The sequence below is a fragment of the Eublepharis macularius genome, chromosome 2, assembly GCF_028583425.1.
Source record: "Eublepharis macularius isolate TG4126 chromosome 2, MPM_Emac_v1.0, whole genome shotgun sequence".
Lineage (NCBI taxonomy): Eukaryota > Metazoa > Chordata > Lepidosauria > Squamata > Eublepharidae > Eublepharis > Eublepharis macularius.
In genome coordinates, this window is record NC_072791.1 from 211,904,075 (window position 1) to 211,913,360 (window position 9,286).

The window sequence follows — 9,286 nt, forward strand, 5'->3', positions numbered from 1 at the left end:
CTGGGTGTTAGTAAGTCCATTCCTTGCTAACAATGTCTTGAATGAAAAAGTATCAAATGAGAAGACTGCTGAGAATTTTGGTACAGGCACACAGAAACAGCCCCATATGCTACCAAGTTAAAAATCGGGAGGTGGTGCCTCCAAAGTACACTGAAAGTACTGAGTGCTGAGATAAGACTGCCACATAATTAGATCCTAAGTGAACTCCTATGAGAGCCAGCATGAGTGAACCAATTTCAAATCCCCACATCTGTCATGGAAGTTCACTCAGTGACCTTGAGCCTGCCACACCCTCTTTCAGAGTAACCTACCTCACAGGGTGGTGGGTATGAGGATAATATGGTGGGAGGGAGAGCTATACACACTCCTAAGAACTTGTTAGAGGAAAGGCAGGATAAAAAATGTAATAGCTAGCTAGAATCACCCTAGTTTTGACTTCTACCACAGTTAAAAGTCAAAATAATGAAACCTTAGCTCCCATCATCTACACATTCAATAGGATTTGTGGTTTTCAGATACATGAGTGCAGGGCTTTTTGTCTGGGAAAAGAGGTGGTGGAACTCAGTGGGTTGCCATCAGAGAAAATGGTCACATGGCTGGTGGCCCCGCCCCCTGATCTCCAGACAGAGGTGAGTTTAGATTGCCCTCCACGACAATCTCAACTCCCCTCTGTCTGGAGATCAGGGGGCAGGGCCACCAGCCATGTGACCATTTTCAAGAGGTTCCGGAACGCCATTCCGCCGTGTTCTCCCTGAAAAAAGCCCTGCATGAGTGATAGTTAGTTGTCTGATACACTGGGATGGGAACATTTTTATCCAGTCACCTCCACGTGACTGAAAAGTAGTCCCCTGGTCCCTGTTGATTCTCCTCATGAACCTGAAATCTCCTCAGTGAATGCATCCCTGTTCTACGCTCTATTTCTCCAATTATGCAGACATTCTACTTGGCACTGAGGAGTCAGCACTTCGGATTTGTCGCCCTCTTGAACTGCCAAGTGCAAAAAGAAAGAACTCCACAGTACAAAGCCTGCATTCTTCCAGAAACAAACTTAAAAGTGCTGATTCACATGAGTCTGCAACTTGCAAACATGCCACAGCTCCTTCTTCACACACCTTTGTATCTTTGCTATCTTTTAATTTTTTTAAAGAATTGCTATTTCTTGTTATATATATATATATCGTCCTCGAAAAGCTGAGTTCAAAGCATGTGACTCTGAAGAAATCAAAACAATTCCTGTTTAGAAAGGCTAGGAAAAGGTATGTTCCACATGCCAGCCTTATATTGTTTAGTAGTGGAGCATATCTTTCTGATGAAGAAATTACCAGATGCTCCTAGCAACTCAAGGTAAAAAGGATTTCACGAAGCAGAGCAAGCGAACAACCATCTCTGCTTGTGAATTTAGAGCCCCATTGTTAATCAGAGAAGCCAGTACTGGGCTATTTATTTTTATTCATTTCCCCTGGCTTTCCATCAAGGAACCTGGGGCCGCTCATGTCATCCATTTTATCCGCACAACAACAGCCTAATTTTCTCTCAGCTTGGCCTGCCCGTGGTCATGTTGGGTGCACAGCAAAGTGGAGATTTTATCCCGACTCTTCTCAATTTTACCCCAGCACTCTAACCACTACACAACCTGAGCTCTCACGCTGGCTTAATAGACCGCAGATTGGTTTTAAGTAGGTTTTATATATTCAAGAAATAGCTTTAACTATGTGCATCAAGTTACCAGGTGCCCATCTATCTCAGACTCTTCCAATGCTGCCCCTCAAGTATTAGACTGTTCAAAAAATAATCATGAAATCCTAAAAATAACCCAAAGAGAGTGAAAAGGGAAAGTAATTTGCTAAAAACACAGAATGAGAAATGGGAGGACAGTTTATATAATAGCAGCTCTAGCTTTTCTTTACACAATGATGCAAAATGCCCTTTTTAAATATTTTCTCCCACTAGGGGATGATTCATAGCAAACCTCTACTGAGCCTTTTTTCCCTGCAAAATGAAGCGGTTATTTAAAAGGTTAAGATCATATATACCATTTTTTCACTGAGTAAACAAAACATAACCTACCTAAATGTACTAAATTCAATTGTGCGGCAATGCCTCCTGCTCCTGTAGCCGTACCCTATCAAGAACTATGAAAATATTATGACATCATCATCATCTTCTTCTTCATCACTACCACCATCATATCCGCATCCCACTCGCACCCCGCAGGAGAATGGTATGACAGACCCCTCTTCATTCCCCACTGTGAGGCAGATTTTCCCGCCAAAATTCAGTTTGCTTGCTTTGGCTGAGCAGTCCCAAGTAGCATGTTAACCTTTGTGGTCTGAAAGTCTGTTTGTCCCACCCTGACAGTCAGATATAATTTTGGCTTATTATCCCAGCCCAGGAACTTGATGGGGAGAAGCAGGAGTCCTCTTCCTGTTTGTGGGAAATGGCACTGAAGACTGTTTAACATTCAAAAATAAAGAACAACTTTATGCAACAGCCAGAAAGAGGCTTCCTGACAATGACTGGGAAGCACATGAGAACCTGGTCCTGATCGTGCTGGAAAACCTGATGCTGCCCAGAGAAGTCATGGTTGTTCACATCCATGGCCAGCAGAAGCTGAATTGTCCCGAGGCGAGAGGCAACCACGGGCAGACTTAGCAGCGAGAGAGGGGGAGCAATGAAGCCTCCTTCCCAGCTTGCCCTTATTCCCACTCTGACCTTGCCAGATCAACCTGTCTATACAGAAGAGGAGTAGCAGCGAGCAGAAAAGGAAGGAGCAACCAAGAACAAAGCAGGCTGGCTTGTGGGCCAGGATAGCCAAATATGGGTGCCACGCATTCTGCTCCGAAAGATTGTGCACGACTATTACCAGTCCACCCACCTCGGCAGTATGGGAAAGACTCTTTCTTGGCTCATCTTGTCTACTGGACTGTACCAAGAAACTGAGCGAGAGGCACAAGCATGCCTACTTTGCCAACAAGTGAATGCCAAGAAAGGTCAGCCAGAAATACCTGGAGCCAGACCATGGGTCCGGAGGCTATTCGAGGCCGTTCAAATGGATTTCACCGAGCTTCCGAGGGCGAGTCGCTACAAATACCTTTTAGTGTTCACAGACCAGCTGAAAGGATGGCGAGGCTTTCCCATGCACCACTCCAACTGCAAGGAATGTGGCCAAGGCACTCCTTAATGACTTATTTCTGTGTTTCGGTTCACCAAAACCTTGGATTCAGACCACGGAACACACTTCACTAGCAAAGTTGTTCAGAGGGTAGCCCAAGCCCTTGGCATTGACTGGCAAGTTCATACTGCTTGGCGGCCTCAATCCTCAGGATGAGTCGAACGTTTAAATAGGACTCTTAAGACTATGCTGACTAAACTTTCAATGGAAACTTCCCTAAAGTGGACCGAATTGTTACCCATTGCCCCTACTAGACTTAGGGCATCAGCAAGGGGAAAGTTAGGGTTGTCCCCCTTTGAACTCTTATATGGTAGGCCCTACCTGCTTACGAATAAGTTTGCTAAGAAGTTAGATACTGAAATAGGGGATAAGATGTTGTCAAATTGTGTCTGCCTTGCAGTCCTGTTTGTCTTCCCTTCACAGGGCTGCAGCTGTCATCCAGCCCCTGCCATACGACTGTCCGGTGCACCTGTTCCAGCCAGGAGATTGGGTCCTTGTAAAGTCGTGGAAGAAAGCCGTTGAAACCACAGTGGAAGGATTTGGTTCAGGTCCTGCTCATCTCCGACAGTGCCGTTAAGACAACCGCAGCCAACAGCTGGATTCACCACATCCGAGTGAAGCGTGCAAGCCCTCCAGATGATCCAGCAGCAGCAGCCCAGCAGCAACTGACTACAGCAGCAAGAGATGATTCAGCAGCAGCAGCAGCCCGACAGTGGTCAATTCCAGCTGCAATAGGCATTAGCACTCCTTGAGCAAGTATAGCCTCCATCGAATCTTCTGTGCAGCCAGCTCAGCCAGAGAGGGACTGGAAAACGATCCTTTGCCGAAGACCCATATCTGTCGAGGGTCGGCACACCTAGCAATTCGCATGAACAAGTATCTAGTCCCTAATGCTGCACTCTGCACCCACAGGCTTCTGAACGTCCCTCCATCAACTGAGGCAGTCCATCGTTACTTCCAATCTTGATTTTGGCCAGAAGCAGGGCTCTTTGGCCATAGTTCCACGGTCGAAGGTACCTACCAGGTCTGGAGATCCCCAGACCAAGTCTTCCTAAGAACTGACTGCCCTTGTGCTCACACCAGGTGGACCTGGTCCCAGATAGCAAACTTCTATGGGACAGCTGAACTCTGCAAGTGGGAATACCGAACTGATCCCGCCTGTGACTGGCGTAAGAGGGTGACCTACATCATCCTGCTCAATGGCATTGGAGACTGGAAGTGCTTCCAGGGTCCCTGGAAGGTCCAACTCTGCTACGGAACCCTCCAATCTCCCACCTGCGTACCAGGACTCATGTCCATCTTTGACTGGGACCTAGGACACTGAGTCAGCCCACTCCCATATACAGATGTCTCTACCCCCGAGGGACGGAACTGGTGGGGAGAGAAAGGATATGAGTGTTGTCACTGCTGGTAGGATCAATATTCCTTTTTTGCCTGTATGGATCGAGTCAATTGAAATTCAAATGACAGGCATTGCCTTCCCTCTGAACCTAACTGGTTCCTCAGAGGAGTGCCCAGAACTAGCAGAGGCACTGGCTACCATTATCGAAGAGCACGATAACAACGATGTGCATGTCCGACACAGGGTCCAAACCAGTAACGGGTGGATTTGCTACATCGTAATGATTTTCTGCCTCCTGATTCCAGCTGCATACTGTGATGATTAGGCTCTCCCACTGAGTTGGAGCTCCAAAACCAACCTTGGGTCAGCCTGGCAAGTCGCCTCAATGTCTCCTCCTTTTGCCTGCATAGTGGACTGTCTGGAGATGAACTGTTCTCGTCCTGCCTCTGGGGAGTCCCAGCATCCCCACGAGTGCTGTACAACGCCACCAAGTTTAGCCGCTTCCTCGAACCAACAGCCTTCACGTATCTCTAAGAGTGGGCTCGTAAACCTGTCAAGTTCCAATCGCCGTGTATGATGAGGGAACTCTTGATATGTGACAGTGCTCAGTGGCCTTCACACCACCACAAAAGAAAAAGAAGGGACTGTGGGAAGTGAATGTAATGGTCTGAAATATTTTATGTGCCTTTACTATCCCTATGTGATCCTAACTGTATTCTCTGGTGCACTTACTGTATTCTCACTATGCAAAGCACAGAGTGAACAGTGAGGTGAAGTAATAAGAGAGAGAGAGAGAGACTAAGGCACTCAGGTGATGCGGTAAATGGAAAGTACTGAAGTACCTGTTATTTAGTAGAAAAGTTGTCTACACGCATATTAGGCAAGGTACTGAGTAGAGAAACATGCATCTATACACATATATTGTTATAATCATAAGTTAGTAAGAGAAGCCTCTTTTGGATGCTTCTTGGGCTTAACTGTGCTAGAGCAGCTGTAGCACTGAGCAAAAAGACTTGCCAGGGAGGGGGCCAGAGAAAGCTACTTCAAGGGGCAAAAGAACAATAGCTGAACTATGGTCAGAATAGAAAGTTAGTCGGAATGCAGAGAAGGGGGGAAGAGAGCCACAACCAACTCAGCAGAAAGAAACAAGTTTGCTTCAGCTCTCAATATCAGTCGAGCTTCAAGGTTTTCTGAGGTCCTCCCATGACATTCAGGCACCAGAAACGGGGTGCTTGAATAGCATCAAACACATTTCAGAGGTGGGGAGATTGCTCCCACAATATATACAAATGGGAGATGGTTTGCTTAATAATCACAAAAGCGCCCTTGTCAAGCGATACACTCTCATTAGATCTCCTGTCCATGCCTTACGTTCTTCTCAGTAACTGAAATTGCTCTTTTTCCTCAACAATATAAATCAGTAACTTAAACTCGATTTCATTCCATCCACTCAGCTTGCAGTTTGTACAGGATTGTATGAGAAGATAACGTGACATTTTAATTATTTATTTATTTAATTTATATCATTTATAGTCCGCCTTTCTCATTGAGATAAAGGTAGATTACACAGTTGAGGTTAGTACCATCAGTATCAAGGACATTTCCATAAACACTGCCATAGGGTAAATAAATACAAGTTTACAAAGACATAGCATTAGCAAGGATCCAACACAGAGTTGAAGAAATGCTGAAACAGAACATAAGCAATTCTAGGGCTGACATTAAACAACATATAACTACCCAGCAGGATCCTACTTAAAGCACAGGTAGCACATAGGAGCACATACTTAAGGCAACAGATAGTATGTAAGGCAACACAGTGGTGAAGTCTAAGGTCCCTAACTCATTAGCGAAGCGTCTAAGACCTCCCTACAATACAGCCCTCCTATCTGAGTAAGAACATTCCCACCCCCACCCCTGGCCAAGAGACAGAAGCTACTGAAAAAGATGGAAAAGGATCCTCTGGTGAGTACAACCAGCTCCTGCGAAACCGTTCTTTCGTTTTCACAATTCATGCAGATCGAAAGCCGGAAATAAAACGTGAGCACAGAGTCGCTTGGAGGGACACATTTTTAGTGAAGTTTGCCTGCCCCAAAATTCTAGGGTTGCCAGTCTGCCACCCAGAGATTCATCTTGTAGGTTTAAAGCACGAATTGAAGGAGAGAGGTTACGCCACAGCCTCTGACGCCCTGTCAGTCCAGAGCCTTTTTCCTGCTTTACTTTCCCTGACTGATGGGCAACACATCTGGACTCCAGACCACCTCTAGATGCATCTCTAATGGTCCCTGAAATCCTAAGACATCTTTTCTTTTCATGCAAATGACAATTTAAGAGCTTTCCTGATAACCCCCTTTTTTTAACATTCCCCAACCATTCACTATATAGACATCCTCAGATCTCCTGACTGGAAATGAAATTCGTACCACTTTGGCTGGTGTCAAATATATTTCTTCTGCTCTTAAAATCTGAACCCTCATCATTAATCCAGTATTAGGATAATCAAGAAACAAGCCTGCGAAATTTCTGTGTATTTTAATTTGTTATTTTAAAATGTGTTCATTTTTTTCTTTTAAATTCTGAAATATTATTCTGTTCCTCTGAACTTCAGCTTTTAAATTTTTGTCTAAAAGCCAATGTGCTATTTAGACTTTTCTGGAATAAAGAAGGAACATCAGCCCTGGAGTTCTGTTTAAAGCTTATACATTGGCAAAAGTTTTTTTTTTAAATGGAAGGGAGAAATGCAGAAGCTGTAAGAACACAGTTGGAGAACACACTGAAGGTAAGAATTGTCCATCTGGGGCTTTTAATTAGATTGTGGCAAATCCCACCAAATCCCCACAGAGACTTTTCCAGGCACTTGTGACTAGAGGTGGGCACGATCCAAAAACATTTACCGATCAAGCTGATCGTGGATCCGTGCTGGCGATGACCCCAAATCACTGATTACTGGCGCCTGATTGTCTGCATCCCCAATCAGATCCCAATGGCCCGAATCAAGCCCCGATGATCCCCCCCCCGAACGCTGGATCGGTCGCCGTGGACGGCGCCGATCCGCTGGGTCCCAATCGCACGAATGCCATTATCGTGGGTATTTTTCTATTATAATGCTGATCGTGCCCATCTCTACTTGTGACACAAAAAAACCTTCCTTAAACGTTGGATCCCACTGGGGAAGGAAGGTCCATGGCATAAGCACCACTGATGAAAACACCTCATTCCTGGAAGATGTCACATTTGATAACCAGTGATAATCATAATTCTGCGCACCTGCAGGCTACCTTCAGAGAAAAGCTGAGCTGTCACATCCTGGAAGTTCTCAATGCATCTTCTTCAAGGACAACCACAGGGAAGGAGTTACTAGATTAGAGTCTGTGCAATAGTGAGTTAATTCATTGCTTCCAGAAGAAGTGCAGTTGCTCAATGAGCCGAAGCCGAAAGAACGTGATGTACTACGTTAAATCTGGTGTTTCTGTTTTTATAATATATGAGCACATAGATTCCAGTACAGACACATGTAAACATTTAAATCCCCCTAGGATATCCTCGTGCCCCCAAGATCCATCCGTATAACTCCAATCTGGATGTCTGGACATGCTTGTTGCCAGGATATTTTTTCCCCTGGTTCCCTAATCCAAGCTTTCATTGTTTAATTTTAAAACACCTATATGACTTTTAGAATTTTTTTTTTTGCATTTTTCCATCATCCTATTTTGCCCCCAAGCCGCCATATATCTGTTTCTAGCCAGTAGCTACATGCCATTAATCCTACCTAGTGCTGGGTATGTCAGTATCATCAGGGAGTGTTAAAAATAATTACGAGTTAATCGTCTTTCATTCTTAACTGGAAAAAAACCCCTCAAACTCACTGACCTGGTTGTAGAATTCAAGCACGTTGTCCTCTGGATTAGTTGATAATGTAAAGAATCAGCCTGGATCTGAAATATATACAGAAAAGTAGAAACAAATGGATTTAAAGAAATATTTTAAGGAACACATCATTCTAAAACATACTCAGAAAATGGTCTCCAAATCATACAAGGAAAAGAAAGTTGCATTAAGCCGCTTAACTAATAGCCAAGAATCCATTTACCAGCCAGAGGAATTACCGCAGCACTGGGGGGGACGGAATTTTAACTCATCAGTACGTAGATTCCCCGATCCCATTTTCTTGGCTCCTCGCTGCTTGCTTTACTTTAACAACTTGTTAGAAGAGAGAACTTGTCATGTTTGACTGTACCCATTCATCCATGCCAATATTAATTCTGATGCTTATATGCTTAGGTGCCAGTTAATGCCAGTTGTAACTCACGTATGTTCTACTGCCAGTTATTGTAATCATAAGCCTGGTGTAACTCAATTTCTTGTTGCTAGTATTATAGTGGATTCTCAAACGTTCACAGGTGGCTGTCTGCTTACAACTTTGAACTTTTCCTCTGGACTTCCCTCTTCGTGGCGTGATAGCACAAATATGCAAAATGTTCTCACGTGGAAAAGAACAACAATGAATTGTTTGGGCATTGGGAGGGGGAAGGAAAGTTGGGAAGAAAAGAGATGTGTTTTTCCCATGTTGCCATTCTCGTCAAACTTCTACTAGAACAACTTAGTTGCTTACCTTACTCCTAAGTAGACCTTTGGACCTGAATGTGGAAAAGATCTGATTTCCGAATACAAGTCATTTAACCAAGGACCTGTGTCTTGCTACAATGAACCAGGGATCTGTCTGCTGTATTCTGTCATCCAGAGCCTGACAGAACTTAGCGCGTCCTTATTCC

The 9,286-nt window shown here is 44.5% G+C and overlaps 1 protein-coding gene across 1 annotated transcript in view; it reads right to left on the reverse strand.

Moving 5' to 3' along the window:
- Nucleotides 1–8,452, reverse strand: part of MAP2 (microtubule associated protein 2) — a 284,313-nt gene extending 275,861 nt beyond the window's left edge. The window contains exon 1 of the mRNA XM_054970128.1: nucleotides 8,385–8,452. The gene's annotated coding sequence lies outside the window, so the exon portion shown is untranslated. The remainder of the gene's footprint in view (nucleotides 1–8,384) is intronic.
- Nucleotides 8,453–9,286: the final 834 nt, after the last annotated feature.